The sequence below is a fragment of the Arvicola amphibius genome, chromosome 12 (assembly GCF_903992535.2).
Source record: "Arvicola amphibius chromosome 12, mArvAmp1.2, whole genome shotgun sequence".
In the NCBI taxonomy this organism is placed as follows: domain Eukaryota; kingdom Metazoa; phylum Chordata; class Mammalia; order Rodentia; family Cricetidae; genus Arvicola; species Arvicola amphibius.
Window position 1 is genome coordinate 11,318,130 of NC_052058.2, and position 17,573 is coordinate 11,335,702.

Here is a 17,573-nt window from a genome sequence, read left to right on the forward strand (position 1 = left end):
GGGAGACTGGGAGGTTGAAGAGACTGCGGAGAGCTGCAAGCAGCAGATACCACGTATTTATCCACCAAATGAACTGCTAGGCAGGCAGTCCTGCGTAGGCACTCAGGCATATGCTGACACAGGCAGGCTGTACACAGGCAGGCACAGGCACACACGCAGGCCAGCAGCACACAGGCTACAAAGATGTAGGCACACAGGCCTACAGACAAGCATGTACAGGCAGGCTGCCAAAGACAGAGGCAAAGGGCTCAGGCCTCCAACCTCAAGGTCACCCATACAGAATCACACGGAAGTGTCATTCTGCCAAAAATAATTAAATAGCATATTGGACCGCTGTTTATTTTGGGGTTCCCCAGACATCCAGTGTCAGCCCCTTTGTGCTCAGTCATTGTCTGCTCCCCCATGTCCAGTGTCAGCTACATTTTAGCTGACTCACACCAGACCCCCATGTCAGCACCATGTTGTCTAAACATCAACTGGCCCTTACAGTCTTCTGTTCCCAACAGAGGCTCCTTCTTTCTCCACCAGGTCCATGGCATTGGCATGGATCTGTCTACTTTATTTTTCTTTTAACCCCTGTAAGTCAGAAAATAACTGTATCACGTTCTGAGCAGTTAGCCTGCAGTCTGTGGGGTTAGCCAGCAGTCTCTCAGAACTTTTGAAACTGCTTCTTGGTACCAGTGGCCTTGGTGACCTTGAGCACACTGAAGCGCACTGTCTCACTCTGGGGCCTGCACTTGCCCGTGGTGATGATGTTGCCAGTCTGCACATCCCTGAAAAGGGAGCAGGTGCACAGACACATTCTCGTGGTGCTTCTCAAAGGGACTGTACATATGGATGGACCAGAGATGATGCTCATGGATGGCAGTGGTCCTCTGCATCTACATCTTAACCACCATATCCTCTGAAGGAGTCACCCTGGAATGGAGTTGTTACCAGTAAAAGGTGTTTCTTGTCTATGTAGGCGCCCTTGATGGTGGGTGTTGTGAAGCCCAGACCAGTGTTCTTGTAGTAGAGGGAGCCTCTCCTTCCTGCTGGTACCCAACATCTTGAGTTGTGTTTGCAGAGAAGCAGAGTCTGCTAGGATTGATACCAGTGGACAAAGAAGGAAGGAGGCGAGACTGCATAGAAGTTGGTTAGACCACAGTACCATTTCAGTGAGGCCTGAGCCAACTCGGGGAAATCTCTTAAGTGGGGGGTGATTATTCAGAGCAAGCTCAAGTTGTGTGTAGTACTGATCCTTTGAGCCCCCGAAGTGACCCATGGCTGAGTGTGTGTTCTCCCAGATGCTGGAGTGGTCGTATGTGAGAATATGTTCTTTATCTAAGGCAGTACTTTCAACCTGTGGGTCACAATCCCCTCGGAGGTTGAACCATCCTTCACCGGGGTCACCCAAGACCATTGGAAAACATATTTACATTATGATTCAGTTATGAAGAGGCAACAAAATAATTTCATGATTGAGGGGTTACCACAGCATGAGGGACTGCATGTATTAAAGGGTCACATTTATTGTTCAGTATCATTTTCCCCTGTTAAAATGTAAAACCAAGGGCTGGAGAGAGGGCTCCGCAGTTCAAAGCACTTGCTGCTCTTGCAGAGGACTGAGGTTCAATTCCCAGGACCCTCAAAATGACTCACAACCTTCTGCAATTCCAGTCTCGGGGAATCTGATGGCCATTTCTGGCCTTCATGAGCATCACTTGCATACATGCAAGCAAATATTCATACACATAAAAAATAAAATGTAAAAAAATGAAATGAAAAAATAAAAATGTAAAATCAAAGGGAAAGAAATTTCTAGTTTTCTTTCCCTAATGAGTGCATCATAAGTATCCGGAAAAGATCTTGGTGGACAACAGACCTAAAAAGAATCAAAGATCAAAATAAAATGAATAACTCTTTGGATGCCTGTGAAAAGCAAACTGCTCTGATTACTGAAATGTTAATACACAGTATCTGTCAACACAGTGTGTTTACTCCTGGCCCAACAGATTCAGTTCCCTACAATATGACACTACAGTCACAAGCCCTTAGGGTAGATTGAGGAAGATCAAGGACCAGAAACAAATTGCTGTAGAGTACATGAAGACATCAGAGCCCTCACTCATTGTTCCTACAACAACTGGAGTGTCTTAGGTGGGGTTTCTATTGCTGTGAAGAGACACTGTGACCATACAACTCTTATAAAGAAAAAGATTCTATTAGGGGGGCTTACAGTTTCACAGGTGTAGTCTGTTATCATGGTGGGATATGGTGGTGTGCAGGCAGGCAGGGTGTTAGAGAAGGAGCTGAGTTCTACATCTTGATCCTCGGGCAATGGAAGTGAACTGCTTCCCACACTAGGTGTAACTTGAGCATAGGAGACCTCAGAGCCCACCCCCACGATGACCCACTTCCTTCTTCCAACAAGGTCATGTCTCCTAAGAGTGCCATTCCCTTTGGGGGTCATTTTCTTTCAAACCATCACATTCGACTCCCTGGCTCCCAAAGGCTTGTTAATGCATTCAGTTCAATTTTAAAAGTCCCCACAGTCTGTAACAGTCTCAAACTTATTTAGAAGTCTTAAATTCAGTCTCTTCTGGAATTCATGCATTCTTTTTTTAAATATTTATTTATTTATTATATATACAATATTCTGTCTGTGTGTATGCCTGCAGGCCAGAAGAGGGCACCAGACCCCATTACAGATGGTTGTGAGCCACCATGTGGTTGCTGGGAATTGAACTCAGGACCTTTGGAAGAACAGGCAATGCTCTTAACCTCTGAGCCATCTCTCCAGCCCTCATGCATTCTCTTAACTGTAATTCCCTGTAAAATCAAAATCAAAAAGCAGGTCACATACTTCCAACATATAGTGGCACAGGATGTACATCACCATTCCAAAACATAGGGAAGGGAGCATAGTGAGGAAATACTGGACCACAGCAAGACCCATCTGGGGAAACTAAACTCTGCATTTCCATGTCTGATGTCAAAACACTCTTCAAATCTCCAACTCCTTTCAGCTTTGTTGACTGTAACACACTTCTGTCTCTTAGGTTGGCTCCACTCCCTGTTAGCAGCTCTCCTCTGCAGGGATCCCACATCTCTGGCATCTCCAGCATCTTAGGGTCTCCAAGGCAACCCAGGCTTCACCTTCACAGCTTCATGCCTTGACCTCTCTATGCCTCCATGCAGGGGCACCTCTGAAACATGCCTGGCTTTAGCAGCTTTCCTTAGTCATGGAGGAAGATTCCATAATACTTTCTTCTATCTGACTTTAAAGCCAGAACAAATGTCTGAAGTTGCCAGGTTCTGCTGCTTGCTGAGGCTGGAACATGGCCCCCTCATTCAGTTACACCTTCACCAGCTTTCTGCATTCTGTGGTTTGTTCCTTCACTGACTATGCTTGGTTGTCCTGGAACTTTCTCTTTAGACCTGACTAGGTTGTCCTGGAAGACCAGGCTGGCCTCAAATTCAGAGAAAGAAAGTTGAATGTGAACATCACATATTTTATTATTCCATTTACACAAAATATACCAAACAGATAAATATATGAACATAGTATTTAAATATGGAGGGGAGCCGGGCGGTGGTGGCGCACGCCTTTAATCCCAGCACTCGGGAGGCAGAGGCAGGCGGATCTCTGTGAGTTCGAGACCAGCCTGGTCTACAAGAGCTAGCTCCAGGACAGGCTCTAAAGCTGCAGAGAAACCCTGTCTCGAAAAACCAAAAAAAAAAAAAAAAAAAATATGGAGGGGAATAGAGTATAGTTCAGTGGTGGAGTGCCCTGAATTTGGTCTTCAGCTCCCCCATATCTACACAACAGAACAGAAAAAAAGAAGATGCTGAGTGGCAGCGGGGTGGGAAGTGACTCCTTGTGGGCACGGGCTTCTTTTGTGGTTATGGAAATGTTCTTAGATGTTAGAATAATTTTAATAGATCTTCTGTGATATACAAAAAGTCACACTGAGCTGTCCTCTTTGAACCGGCAGTGCTAGCTGCTGGGCAAGCATGAGGTCGACAGCTCAGATTCCTAGCACCTACAGAAATCTCGGGCAGAAGTAGACCTGTGATCCTGGGAGTCGGAAGCAATTCCTGGAGCAAGCTAACCAGATGGTCATAGTGACACACGTCTGTAATCCTAGCACTTGGGAGGCAGAAGTAGGAGAATCAGGACTTCAAGGCCAGGCTCAACTACATAGCAGTTCCAGGCCGTCCTAGACCTAGAACGTTACATGAGACCCCCATCTCATAAAAATGGTCATCACCACCAAGTTCTTAGTAGAACAGACAGGCTGACTCCCGGTCTGCTCTGCTGTCACTCTGAGTTACTCCCAGGCTTGGGAGTCTCGGCTTCTCAGCTGATTCTGATGATGAGTCAAATTTGGGAACCTTTGTTCCAGTTCAGCCTCCCACCCAAGGCTGAAGCCTCCGGGCCAAGAGGCTGAGTCAGCTTTTCCGAGATGCATTCCCAGACTCACCTCATACCTCGCTGAGGAAGGCGCTCCACCCAAGCACCTCTACTTGTTCATCCCCTCCTCGGTCTGGGCTCCAGTCAAGAGCTGTCATCTATTTACACCCCTCCCCACCAACACAGCTGGGAAGGTGAAGACTCTTCAAAGAGGGGAAGTGCACTGTGGGGAATGTGTGTCCCCCATGTCTGTCTCATACTGAGGACCCTGCGTGTCTAATGACTGGATAATGAATGCAATCAGAATTATAATGCACCCACTAACAAGGTGGCATGATATACCGGTACAGCATTTGGTACAAAGATTTTGGCATAGACAATATTTATTTGGATTTTTATTAAAAAATTATGTGATATAGGTGTTTTGCCTACACATATGTCTGTGCACCACATATGTGCCTGGTGTCCAAGGAGGCCTGAAGCGAGTGTCAAATCCTCTGGAACTGGATTTATCAAGAGTTGTGAGGCACCATGTGGGTGCTGGGAACTGAGCCCAAATCCTCTGGAAGAGCAGCCAGTGCTCTTAACCACTGAGCAATCTCTCCAGCACCTTACTTTGATATTAAATTTGCTATTATTGTTATTGTTGTTGTTGTTGATGTTAGCATTACCACTTTTTTTCAAGAAGTCATGAACTCCTTGGCTCACAATTCTCCTGCCTTCCTCACACGCAGCTGGGACTTCATGTGCACCCCCACACTGCACCTGGCTCATCTGACTGCTCATTGAAACAAATTATAATTTGATAGATGTGTGAGCTCTGAAGATGGGCCCACCCTTGGAAAGGCTAGTCAAACTGTGCTCACAAAAGCATCTTTTCGGAAGCTGCGTCATTTCTTGGAAAGTTTCCCATGCATTCTCTGGACGAGGAATAAGCTTTGGAGCTCTGTTGTGTGTAAGTATGAGAGAAAAGTGAAGTACAGGCCAACTGGTCCTCAACTCTGGGTTCATCCGAGTCAAGCTGAAGGCAAGGGACTGCAGCTCGTCTTTATCCTTCAGTGCCGGTGCTTCTGTTTCAATGCTACCCTGGAGCAGCTAGTGCTAGCATCCTAGGAAGTGCCCATTTGCAACATTGTATCTGACCTTGCACCTTTGTTACATTCCCAGTGAGGCTTCAGGGTGCTTGGCAGCACTATCCCTGGAAGTCGTTCTCATGCTGGGACGTGGGGTCCACCTTGACTGAAGGTCAGAGTTCAGGCTTATTCTTGCTCCTTCAGGGCTGTTGACAGGAGGTTTGACTTAGGTTGTGGTTACTAACAGGATGTCTTGACCTAGGGTGTGGTTACTTGGTGTTTTGGGTATTAAGATGGTAATCAGTTTTTTTCCTTGTGTCATGAAAAAAAAATCTTTTGCTTTCTTCCCCTCTTTTGGATTGGGGTATTTAAAAATCGTAAGAAATAAACATGGGCAGATGCAGTATTCACTGGATTGCCCTCCATATTCTGTTCTGTGTCTCTGTCTTTTTCTTTCGTGTCTCTCTGTTCCTTCTGCCTAAAATTTCTAATCCACACGCCCCTACCCTGGAATGTGCCAACCCTGTCAAGGTTGGATCCCGACACTAGGGTAGCCAATAATAGCTTCTCTACATACTTAAGTGTCCCCATACCACATGTATGTGTCCCTCATATCATGCAACTTCCTCTCAGCTGGATCCCCAAAGCACCCAAGGTTGTTTCTGTGTCGCCTGGCATAAAGAGAAAGTGATGAAGGCGAAACTGGGGGTGGAAAAGAGGTCTTAGCTAGTAAAATTACCATGAAAGCACGCGATAAACTCCTTCCATAATACATGCACGTCTACCTCCAACACCCATTTGCAGAGCATCCTTTATGCACAAGGCTTCAGGGATCCAGCACTCACGGACAGAGCTAAAGCCCCCAGGATCTCACGTGGGTCAACACTGTCATTCTCATTGTAAACAGTAAGGACGGGCGCTTACTGAGTTGATTCTCAGTGGATATTCCGGAAATGAATAAATGAATGATAGACCAAATGAAACATTCCAGAGCTGAAAGTGGTTTTGCCACAGAGACTTGGTGTTAGAATTCAGGCATTATGCTGGCCAGCCCTGTCATCTGGCAGGATGCACCCAGGCAGTAGCCTGGCCAGCCCAGGGCCCTAATCTGTACACAGGTGCAAAAGATCCCTTTAAGAGACAAGCTCCGCCTATTCTTGCCCTCTTCTTTTCTCTGAGGAGACAGCCTTCCGCATCTCTTCTTTCTCTTCCTCTGAATCTCTGTCTCTCCTTCCCGTTTTTCTCTTCCCTTCCCCATTCCCTTTATCTTAATAAACTCCGCACTCAAGCTCTGTCTGCATGGCGTGTTTGTCTCCTGCTCGCGTTCCTGTATGGCGGGTCCCTCTCACACCGCCATCATAACCCTTGGTATGTCAAAAAAGAAAATACAAATTACAGAATCGGTGCAGAAGCCTATGGGGTGAAAAAACCTGGCAAGAACGGTCATCCCATGGGCGTGGCGCCATACTTACCCAGATCTGATGAAGGTTTCCCTTGGCAGGGAACCTGAGGTTTCCTTCCTGGAGCAATGCAGGAAGACCTTCTCCCAGGCAAGCCACGCTCAGGTGTGAAGAGAACCGGTTCCAGCCCCACAGGGCCTCCAGCCTCTCCGGCTACTCCAGCTGCTGGAAGCATCAGATGCCTGGTCCTATCAGATGCTCACCCATCATTCCACTCACCCTGGTGAGAATGACAACTAGGTCTTCCAGCTGGCCTCTCAACTGCCACCGCTCTCTCCTCTTCACCCAGGTCACAATCTGTCACCTACCCTGCAGCCTCACCTGCATCGGCCCCCACTCCATTCCCCTCACTGGAGTCAGTTCCATCTCTTGCCTGCTCTGTGACAGCTGTGATAACCGAGGAGCTGCCAGTCAAGAACTGTCTCCGGTTCAGGTGTGTCTGTCAGTAACGTGCCCGATGAGGTAGACTGAGGACCTGAGTTCAGATCCCCAGCACCCATGTAAAAAGCCAGGCATGGTGGCCTAGGATCCCAGCGCTGGGGAGGCAGAGACAGATGCGCGGAGCTTTCTGGCTGGCCAGTCTAACCTAACTGGCGAGCTCTAGGTTTAATGAGTGACCTTGCTTGCTTGAGTGATTTCAAAGAGAGTTGGGTGGAGAGAGAGAGAGAGAGAGAGAGAGAGAGAGAGAGAGTGAGAGAGAGAAAGAGAGAGAGAGAGAGAGAGAGAGAGAGAAAAGACCTCTGTGGTCTGCTCACTTGCCAGCCTGCACCAGACACGGAGTTCCCCCCAATACAGATCTTAGCACAATACCTGGCACAAGACACACTCTCAGATTGTCCCCTAGTGTCCCTAGTGTTACTTCCTTCGAGGCTGGATGTGTGGCTCCATCCCAGCCTGCTCCACTCTTTCTGTCACCAGCCCTGTGACTGTGTTTCTCACCTTCGTTCTACAGTGCCTGCCCCTCCCCACCCAACCAGACACAATGTACTTTCTTTATTTCAAAGAACAGCACAGCTAACTAAGGACATTTTTGTATCCACCCCCCACACTTTCCTTCTTCCTGACTCTCTTTTTCAGACAGGTTTGTAACTCACTGTGTAGTCTATGCTGGTTTGACAAACTCAGGGCATTCTTCCTGCCACAGCCTCTTGGGTGCAAGGATGACAGACTCATTCTATTTATTTAGTCATTTGGTGATAGTGCCTTGTGTAGCCCAGGCTGGCCTCAGACACCTTATGCAGTAAAAACGGTTTTGTATTTCTGGTCTTCCTGCCTCCACTTCTCAAGTACTGAGACGACAGCTTTGTGCCATCACCCCTGCCGCTCTGTTTTGTTTTATTATTTTAGACAAGATCTCATATGTCCCAGGATGGCTTCCAGCTGACTGTGACTGAAGAGGACCTTGAACTTCTGATCTTCCTGTTTTTACTTCCTGAGTGATGGCGTTATGGGAGTGCTGGGAACTGAACAGGACACTACCAGTTGACGTAATCCCCAGCTGCTAGGCAAACCCCCTTATGTGTTGTGTGTCGTTCCCCCCCCCCCATCCACCCACTGCTCTGCAGCTGGTCATTCCAAGTCCACCCTCCCCAGGCTTCCCCCAGCAGTGACCTGGACCCTTTCTTTTTGACCTCTCTCTCCCCAAGGTCATTGCTTGTGTCCCCTTGAGCTCTTTTGTTTTTGCCTCCAACTTTCCCATCCTCCTAGATTCCAGTGCGAGTCCCTCCTGAATCCTCTTCATTTTTGGTCTCCTCTCATGCCTACGAGAGTGTTCTGTCTCCTGGTCTAGCCTGGCCTAGCTTCTGTCTGGTTTTCCTTGTCTTTCTCCGGCCTTTTTAAAAGCTCAATCTCACAAACCCTGGGTATCTCATTTGCATCCAGTACTTATAGGTCTCTCATAGCCTCACACCCTGGCCTCTCCTCCTGTCTCCAGACCCGTGAATCCTATTCCTGTGCTTCTCCATTAACATTCCCACAAGGGCCTCTGTCCACAGGCTCAAGCATAAGCTTGTCATCTTCCTCCAGAAACCGGTTCTCCCTCTCCTTTGAGTGACTCCCTCCTTCTCTCCTCAATTGCCCAAGAGGAAACTTTGCATCTGGCCTCATCGGGCCAATCAGTGAGCCTGCCAGCCCACCTGGCTGGCCAGCCAGCCCATTCCCTTTCTTCCACTGGACTCTGCTTTTGCCCCATAGGCCCCCCAGCTGCCCAGTGCTTTCCCTCTCTGCCAGCTCCACAAAAGCCTGCTAGTGAGGCCAGGAGGGTGATCTGTGTCTGCTCCTCCCTTTAGCCTCAGCCTTTTCTCACCTACACCCTTCCCCTCACTCCAGTGGCTGCCTGGGATAATCTTTCTGACCTATAACTGTGTTCCACTCATTTCCCGGGAGGAGCGCTCCCCATAATCACCGTTATCCTGACATTGCCGGACCGGAACTAAGTTCTCACTGTCCGGGCAGGCCTGCTCCGGAGGGGACTCAGGCTCTTGGTCACCACTGTAACCTTGAGGCTTTAGCATGGGGACCTTGCTGGATCTGTGACTACTGCACAGATTCTGGGGACATTGGCCCTCCTGAGCATCATCCTGGCATCTCAGCATCTTCTCCTGAAGTTCTTCCACTGTTAACAAAGCCTTGACTGTGAGGGGACTGAGTGGTGGGAGCTTGGAGAAGAGCCTGATATCAGGTCTCCCTGCTCTCTCCCCACCTGCTTTCTACCTCATCTTTGAATCCCTTCTTACTGCCTGCCTTCCTTCCCTTCCTTCCTCCCTCCCTCCCTCCCTCCCACCTTCCCTCCCTTCCTTCCTTCCTTCCTTCCTTCCTTCCTTCCTTCTTTCCTTCCTTCCTTCCTTCCTCCCTCCCTTCCTTTGTACGTCAGAAAAGGACTTGTTTGAACACTTCCCCTTAAGTCTATGCTTTGAGCACTGGTTATAAAGTTTTACTGTGAAGTAAGAAAGCAATGCTGGGAGTGGGGGCGGGGCTTTTAACCTGTTCCTCTGTGAGACCTTATGAGCGGATGGGGGCTCCTGATGACAGTCCCCCTTTGCACTCTTCTTCCTGCCCCTTATCCTTCCCCTCTTATCATCTACATCTTCCTCTCTTTCCCTCCCTCCTTTCTTCCCTGCCTCCCTCTGTCCATCTCTTCCTTCTCCCCTCTCTCCCCCAGGTCTTTAGTGCCGAGGAATGATGTAGCCAAGGAGGCTCCTGACAGATGCCATCACCTTGATATTGTACTTCCGCGCCTCCAAAGCTATGAGGAATAAGTTTTGTCCCTTTACAGTTGCCCAGTCTGGGTATACTCTGTTGCAGCCACACCCAATGGAGCAAGACTGGAGGGAAGCCCACTTTCTAGCCAAGGTTAGTCCTACCATTGAGCTCCTCGATCCTTTGCTTCTGGGGGACTCTAACTTACCAGCAGCCCCTCCTCCTCCACAGCGCTTCCTCACTGTAGCCCCCTTCCTTGTTGCCGGTACACAGGCTCAGACTGCTTCTGTGCTTTCTCCTCGTTTTTTTTTTGTTTTTTTTTTTTTTGCAATGGGTGGGCCCAAGTCTTGGGTGTGCTAGGCAAGTACTCTACCATGGGCTACACCCTCGGCCCTTCTTCACTTTGCAGTGTGTTTGTGGTGCTGGGAATCGACCCTTGTACTTCACCCACATGTGCCCCACCACTGAGACATATCGCCAACTCTTCACACCAACTCATCTTCACACCAACTCTTTATTTTTATGTTATATGTATGAATGTTTCGGCTGCATGTACATGTACCTGGTGCCCTCAGAGGCCAGAAGAGAACATCAGCTCTCTTAGAACTGGAGTTACAGATAGTTGTGAGCATCATGTGGGTGCTGGGAAGTGACCTCAGGTCCACTGGAGGAGCAGCAGATGCTCAATTACTGAGCCATCTTCCCAGCCCTACTCACCCCCCTCTTAAGGGCCTCTGGTACCTGCCCTTCTTCGGCTTCTAACACAGATTCTCCAGCACACTTCTGACTCCTTGGTTTGCTATTCTTACTCACTCACCTTCCCTCCTTGCCCCTACTCCATCCTGCATTATTGGGAATGCTCCCTTTAAGGTCACAAGCGACCTAGCCCAGTAGTCTGGTCCAAGCTTGGCTCCTCCCAGTCCCTGAATTCCATGGATGGTCCAGCACCATCGGCCCCATCACTGTCAGGATCTTACAGACCTGTCCTGTGTGCCACCCTGTGCCGGAGAAGGCACTCACCGAGAATTTGCCCCCAAAGGCAGAGGCATGGCTAAGATAAACATACACCAAATAATGCTGAACAGTGAAGGTAAACTAGAAATACCACGTTATGTGGGATACACAGAGACCAGGAGGACAGCAAGGCTGAGCAGCCAGAGACATTTTTTATTCTTGTCTCATTTATCTTAATTTTGCAATGCTGGAGACCAAGTCCAGGGCATGGTGGATACCAGTTAGTGTTCTAGCACTGTGTTCCCAGTCTCAGGGGAATTCTTGGATTTAAGGTATTTCTAAATTAATTGTTCTATGATGAGCGGGGCTTGCAGGGTTAGGGATGGGCTAGGAAGCCCTTGTCAGGCCAGACCCAGCCCAAGAAAATGGTTCTACCCTACAAACTGCCTCCTGTTGCTTTCTTCATACTAAGGTGTAAATGAGTGGGGGAAATGCAGTTCTAATTTAAAGTTGACTTTGCACTGTATACAAAAGACTTCAACTCATGTGAGAAGCTTCGATACCATACCAGAGTCAGAAAAGAATATAGCTTTAAAAAAACAAAAATAAAAAGATGCATCCCTTTCCCGGGGATTGTCCAACGTGCAGGTTTTTCCCACGGAAGAACTGGGCATGAACACACCAGTTCTATTATGCAAATATTTTCCTAGCCAAGAGGTCAGAGCCAGGCCTCAGGCTGCCTCGGGCATACAGCCTTTTCTCCTCTACGGGCTGTGTCCTCTTAGGGCAGCCTTGATGGCCATCTCTGTTGCCTTCCTGTCCAGGCTGTTCCTGTTATCATGCCATCTTTTATTTTTGTTTTTATTATTGATTACTTTAGATGTTGGAGATGAACTACAGAGAAGCATGAACTCTGCCACCGAGGTGCACCACCGGCCCCATTTATAAACATTACACTTTATTTTTATCATGTACACGTGGGGGGGGGCAGGGGGCACCCAATGTGGGGCACCAGCATGACTTCTCTTCTCCTCCCCTTCACCTACTCCTATCTCATTCCTCTTCCTCTCTCTCCTTCCCCTCCTTCTCCTTCTCCTCCTTCTCTTTTCCTCCTTCTCTTCCCCTCCTCCTCCTTCTTTTCCTACATTATGTTGTGTAAACTTGTTCCCCCAACATGTTGCGAGTAGCAACAATAACAGATATTTACCTAGTGTCTACTGGAGCCAGGCTGTGTTTAACAAGGCAGACACTGCGGGTCAGGAAGAGGAGGAGGAGGACGGGAAGTGTGCATTAGTCCAATGATGGTTTGTGGTGTGTTATCCATAGCAAGGCTTTTGTTTTCAGTGTTACAGACTTCCAAATCATTGCATACCAACACTTTAGTGATTGCTATAAAGCTTCCCAACACTCTCAACTCCTGTCCTCATCTGTGCAGATTGAAAATGGATTGTCGCAGACCAGCACAGCTTGAGGACCATATTTTGACAGGCACACATATCAGCAAAAAAATCTACATGCCTGTAAATTCCCATTTATTTAATAAGTATGTGCTAAGTGCTTACTGAACAGCAGGTACCCAGCTTGGGGCTACAGTTCGGGCAGTAAACAAGAACATTTGGACCTTCACAAACATTCTAGCAGTGAAACAGACTTGAGCAAAGTATTTAGGTAAATGCTAAGGAAAAGGTAAAAATATTTAGAATTTAAACCAGTTGGAAAGGTCAGAAAAAGCTTGAAGAAGGTTTTTATCTTAGGGCTAAAGAATGAACAGGGAGTACAAGAACCAGGATAGGGAATGAGGTTTCTGAGGAAATAGGTTTCTGAGGAAACATGCAAGGGCCCAGAGGCAGACAGACAGAAGACTCCTAAAATAGCCTGGTGGTGGTGGCGATGGTGGCAGTGCACGCCTTGAATTCCAGCACTTGGGAGGCAGAGGCAGGCGGATCTCTGTGAGCTACACAGAAGAAACCCTGTCTTGAGGGGGGAACTTCCTAAGACAAAAGGGACGGCGCACCATGGCTAAGGGCTGTGCCAAAGACTTTGTGTCTTATTTTACAAACCGCTGTGGTTTGAATGTCTCTTCCCAAACTCACGAAGAAATGCCCTTGCCACTGTAACAGCTAAGATGTAGAGCCTTGGGACTGGAGAGTGGCTCGGTGGTTGAGAGCACTTGCAGTTCCTACAGAGGACCTGGGTTTGTTTTCCAGCACTCATGTCCGATGGCTCACAACCTCATAGAAAGCTCAGTTCCAGGACATCTGATACCCTCTTTTTGCCTCCCAGGGTATCGTACTCATGTGCACGTACCCACATATCGATGCATATCCACACACCTAATTTTTGAGAAAGATCCAGGATCCTCAAGTGGAGATTAACATGCTAGTGAGAAGGCTCAACAGACGCTTGCCTGCATGCCTGCACCCGAGATGGGTCTCCGAGCCCCACGTGATGGGAGGACGAAAGCTTCTACAATTGTCCTCCAGCCGCCACAGACATGGGATAGCATTTGTGCTTCCCCAGTATACAAATAAATATTTAAAAGAAAGTTGGGTTTTTTGTTTGTTTGCTTGCTTTTTTGTTTGTTTGTTTGTTTGTTTTTTCAAGACAGGATTTCTCTGTGGCTTTGGAGCCTGTCCTGGAACTCATTCTGAAGACCAGGCTGGCCTCGAACTCACAGAGGTCGCCTGCCTCTGCCTCCCGAGTGCTGGGATTAAAGGCATGCACCACCACCGCCTGGCTTAAAAGAAAGTTTTAAAGAAGTGACTAATGTCATTCTCTCAGAGTGAGTTTATAACTTTGGCTCATACCTTGTCTTCTCTTTCACTTTTTCTCCCTCTGCTCACTTCGTGCCTGCTCAACTGCCCCTTCGTCTTGCTGAGTCAATGCAATGGCCCTCACTTAATGCCAGCACCTTGTTCTTTTTTTTTTTAGTTAATATTTTCTTCTTATTTATTTATTTATATACACATACATACATATATATTAAAAATTTCCACCTCCTCCCACCTCCCACTTCCCTCCTCTCCTCTCACTCCCCCTCTCCCTCCCTTTCCAGGCCAAAGAGCAGTCAGGGTTCCCTACCCTATGGGAAGTCCTTGTGTGTCATCCTTGTGCAGGGGCCATGCTAATCTTCTCTGTATTGTTCCAATTTTAGTATATGTGCGGCCGAAGCGAGCACCAGCACCTTGTTCTTGGACTTCCCAGCCTCCAGAACTGTGTGTCAGATGAAGCTGTGTGATTTAGCATTTATTCATCTATGGCTGTCTGTTATGCCATCGGACAACAGACTAAGATGAAAGCTAGGGAAAGTTTCTGAAGGGTTTAAGCAAATGAGTGAAATGGCTATTTCCTTTTATGTTCCCATTAATATAAACAAAGAATTTTTATAATGACTTTAATGGAGAATTAACGATTCATTGCAAAATGCTCACAGATGAACAAAATGGGAACCACTCTTTTGTAGCCAGGGTTGTCTGATTCCGGTGTGTCTTGAAACCCATAATGGCAACAATCCCTTCCCCTAGGTTAGTGTGGTTCTTCCTCTGTCTCTTTTCTTTGTCCCCACTGGCACCTGTGCACTAGCTAGCTAAGGGCCAGCTGCTGTGGAATGCTACTAGCAGGACCACTTCCCAAGGCTTTGATTGGGTCAAGTCAGCAATATTCCCAAGGAAAACTCACTTTTCATCCTTGCCCATTCTCCTCTTTGCTTTGGTGGTGCAGGAGATAAGACCCAAGACTTTGTGGGTGCTAAGGGACATTCCTCCACTGAGCCCTAATACTGACTGTTCAAGCCTTTTAAAAGTGACCATGTGACACAGTACTGGCCAATGAGAAGAGAGTAAGACTCTTTGGAGGATTTAATAGGAACCTTTTCCTTTCCTTCTATCCCTCCCTCCCAGCACCCTTGTCCTTTTCTGTTGCATTTTCCCTGGACCGGCCCCAACTCCTCGGTACCCATCTACGACCTTCCTGCCTCACTTGCCCAAGTGGCTGGATTCCATCATCCACTGCCATGCCCAGCTTCAGGGAAACCCTTCACGGTCCACAGAAAGGAGACCATGTAACTGGTACACCATGTTTCCCTTGGGGCAGGAGGAACTGTGTTCTGGAGGACTGGGATTAGAACGCCCACTTCTTATCTTATTGTGTGATAATAATAAGCCACTGCCAAGTCTGATTGTCTGGATTTCCAACTTGAAAGTGATCGAGCTGTCCAATGGGAAAGGAATGGCCCACAAAACCAGCTCAACGAGCAGAGCCCAGCATTCTCCTGCTGTGGCTGTTCCTATCTTTGAACACTTAGCTATTTCAAAGGAAAAAGGGGCTTTTTTTTTTTATTCTGACATCCCATCACCCTTCTCACCAGGCGCTGTGTTGGGATAAGTAAGCTCTGCCTCTATCCTTTGTCTCCCAGAAGAGGAAGGGCAAGCCGTGAGGCTTCTGGTAGAAACTGCTGATACACTACACCACATCAGAATGTGCTGTTCTCATTTATTTTTTAATACAAACCCATTTTTGCATGTGGGCACTGGCAAAGAATTGGTGGTTACGAAATATTGGACAACAGTGGTTATACAGGACATGACACACAGCAAAGGAATCTTGTCTTCAAATTACACAGAATGCAAAACCCACTGTGGTTCATGACACAGCTCTCACTTTTTCCACACTCACTGTGGGGCTCCAGTGAGAGGGCCCGTGCTTCCCATGAACTCAGTGAGTATGCAAAAGCACCTGGCAGAGCTCTGGAAAACGTGTGGGGATGCCCCCTGGGAGGGGACTGACAGCAGGCCCTCCACTGCTGCCTGGTGTCTGCCTCAGCACCAGGGAACTAGAGCGAGAACCTAAAAAAACAGCCTTCAGGGATGGATTCAGGAGAGAGCTATCAGAAATTATGTAAGTTGCAGATTCCATATTCAACAATGCGAACAGAAAGGGTGGGCTCAAAGGTCATTTCTTCGTAGGCCAATGACACCATTGCTGATGAACACGGTCACCAAGACCACATGGCTAGAAGGCAAAGGGCTTTCCAAGATTATAAGCTGTCTTGCAAACAAAGAGCCTCTATTAAAAATAATTTCATTTGATCAGACAAAACAGAAAGGATAGCCCTGGATGGTATTTCAGGGACAAAGAACCAAAACAGAATAATCTCTTATGCCCACGGAAGAGTCCCTCAAAGGACTATCAAAGGAGACACATTTTAAAGGGACAACGGACACTCTTAGGGTATCCAATGAAAACGATAAAATAATGCATAATGAAGCCTTCTTGGTCTGTAACAAGGCTGGAACTTCACCGAGGGTGGTTGGCTGAGCGCTCTGGAAGAAGAGAATGAATAGAAATCCCCATGACCTTGAGGCAGCAGCTGAAGGGTTTAATGTATGTACATTTTCAGTCGTTAATATTTTGTAACATCTGGAGCGTGATTAATGCCCAAAGAGGTTTAGGAATTTCTAATGACACTAATAGCTATCGAGTGCCACTGAAAAGTGGTCCTGCTGCCCAAGGAACAAATGGCCAGCCACTTAGAGCCTCCATACGGTTCCAATGAGCTTGAGGCCAAATTTAGTCCCCTCTTGGAAACTGTGGTCAATTTTCCAAACTATAGTTGAATTCTGGGAGTCAATACTTACTTCACTGGCTAAAACAGTTTTCTTGGTGTTTAAAGAAAATTTAAACATCTTTGGAAGGTCTTAAAAAGTTTTAGAACACAATTTGGGTAAAAGAGGAATATTATAAATACATGCACAGTAAAACCTATTAGGGAAAATTTGAATGTTAACCTCAACTATAGAGAGCATATTATAATTACTACATCTTTATTCATTTCATACTTCCTGAATTTCTGAGTGTACAGCTTTTCTAAATAATCAGAAACATGATAAGAATTCTGGCTTTTGGCGGGCGGTGGTGGTGCACGCCTTTAATCCCAGCACTCAGGAAACAGAGGCAGGTGGATCTCTGTGAATTCAAGGCCAGCCTGGTTCCAGGACAGGCTCCAAAGCTACAGAGAAACCCTGTCTCAAAAAACCAAAACCAAAACCAAAAAAAAAAAAAAAAATCTGACTTTTGGATCAGGGAGATGGTTCAGCAGGGAAAGGCTCTGTGGTGGTTCGAATGATAAATGTCCCCAAAGTCTCAGGTTTGGAATACTTGGTCCCGAGTTGGTGGCAATGTTTGGGTAGATTTTGGAGGTATGGCCTTGCTGGAGGAAATATGTCACTAAGGGCTGGCTCTGAGATCTCAAAACCTTTCGCCATTCCCAGTTTTCTCACTGCTTCCTATGTGTGGTTCGAGATGTAAGCCCTCAGTATCATGCTCCAACCTGCTGATTGCTGCCAGCACACATCCCCACCATGACAGACTCTTATCTTTCTGGACCCCAGAACTCAAACAGATCCTTCCTTTTATAGGTTGTCTTATTAATAATGTTTAGGGCTTTTGTTGTTCTTAAAGAATGCTACGGAGTCCCAGGCGGCTGTAGGCAAG

General features: G+C 47.3%; 1 protein-coding gene and 1 pseudogene across 9 annotated transcripts in view; both read right to left on the reverse strand.

The window, feature by feature from the left end:
- The window catches only part of Dusp10 (dual specificity phosphatase 10), a 550,627-nt gene that overhangs the window by 248,923 nt on the left and 284,131 nt on the right, over positions 1-17,573 (reverse strand). The gene's annotated exons all lie outside the window — the stretch shown is intronic.
- LOC119799652 lies at positions 14,177-14,259 on the reverse strand (annotated as a pseudogene).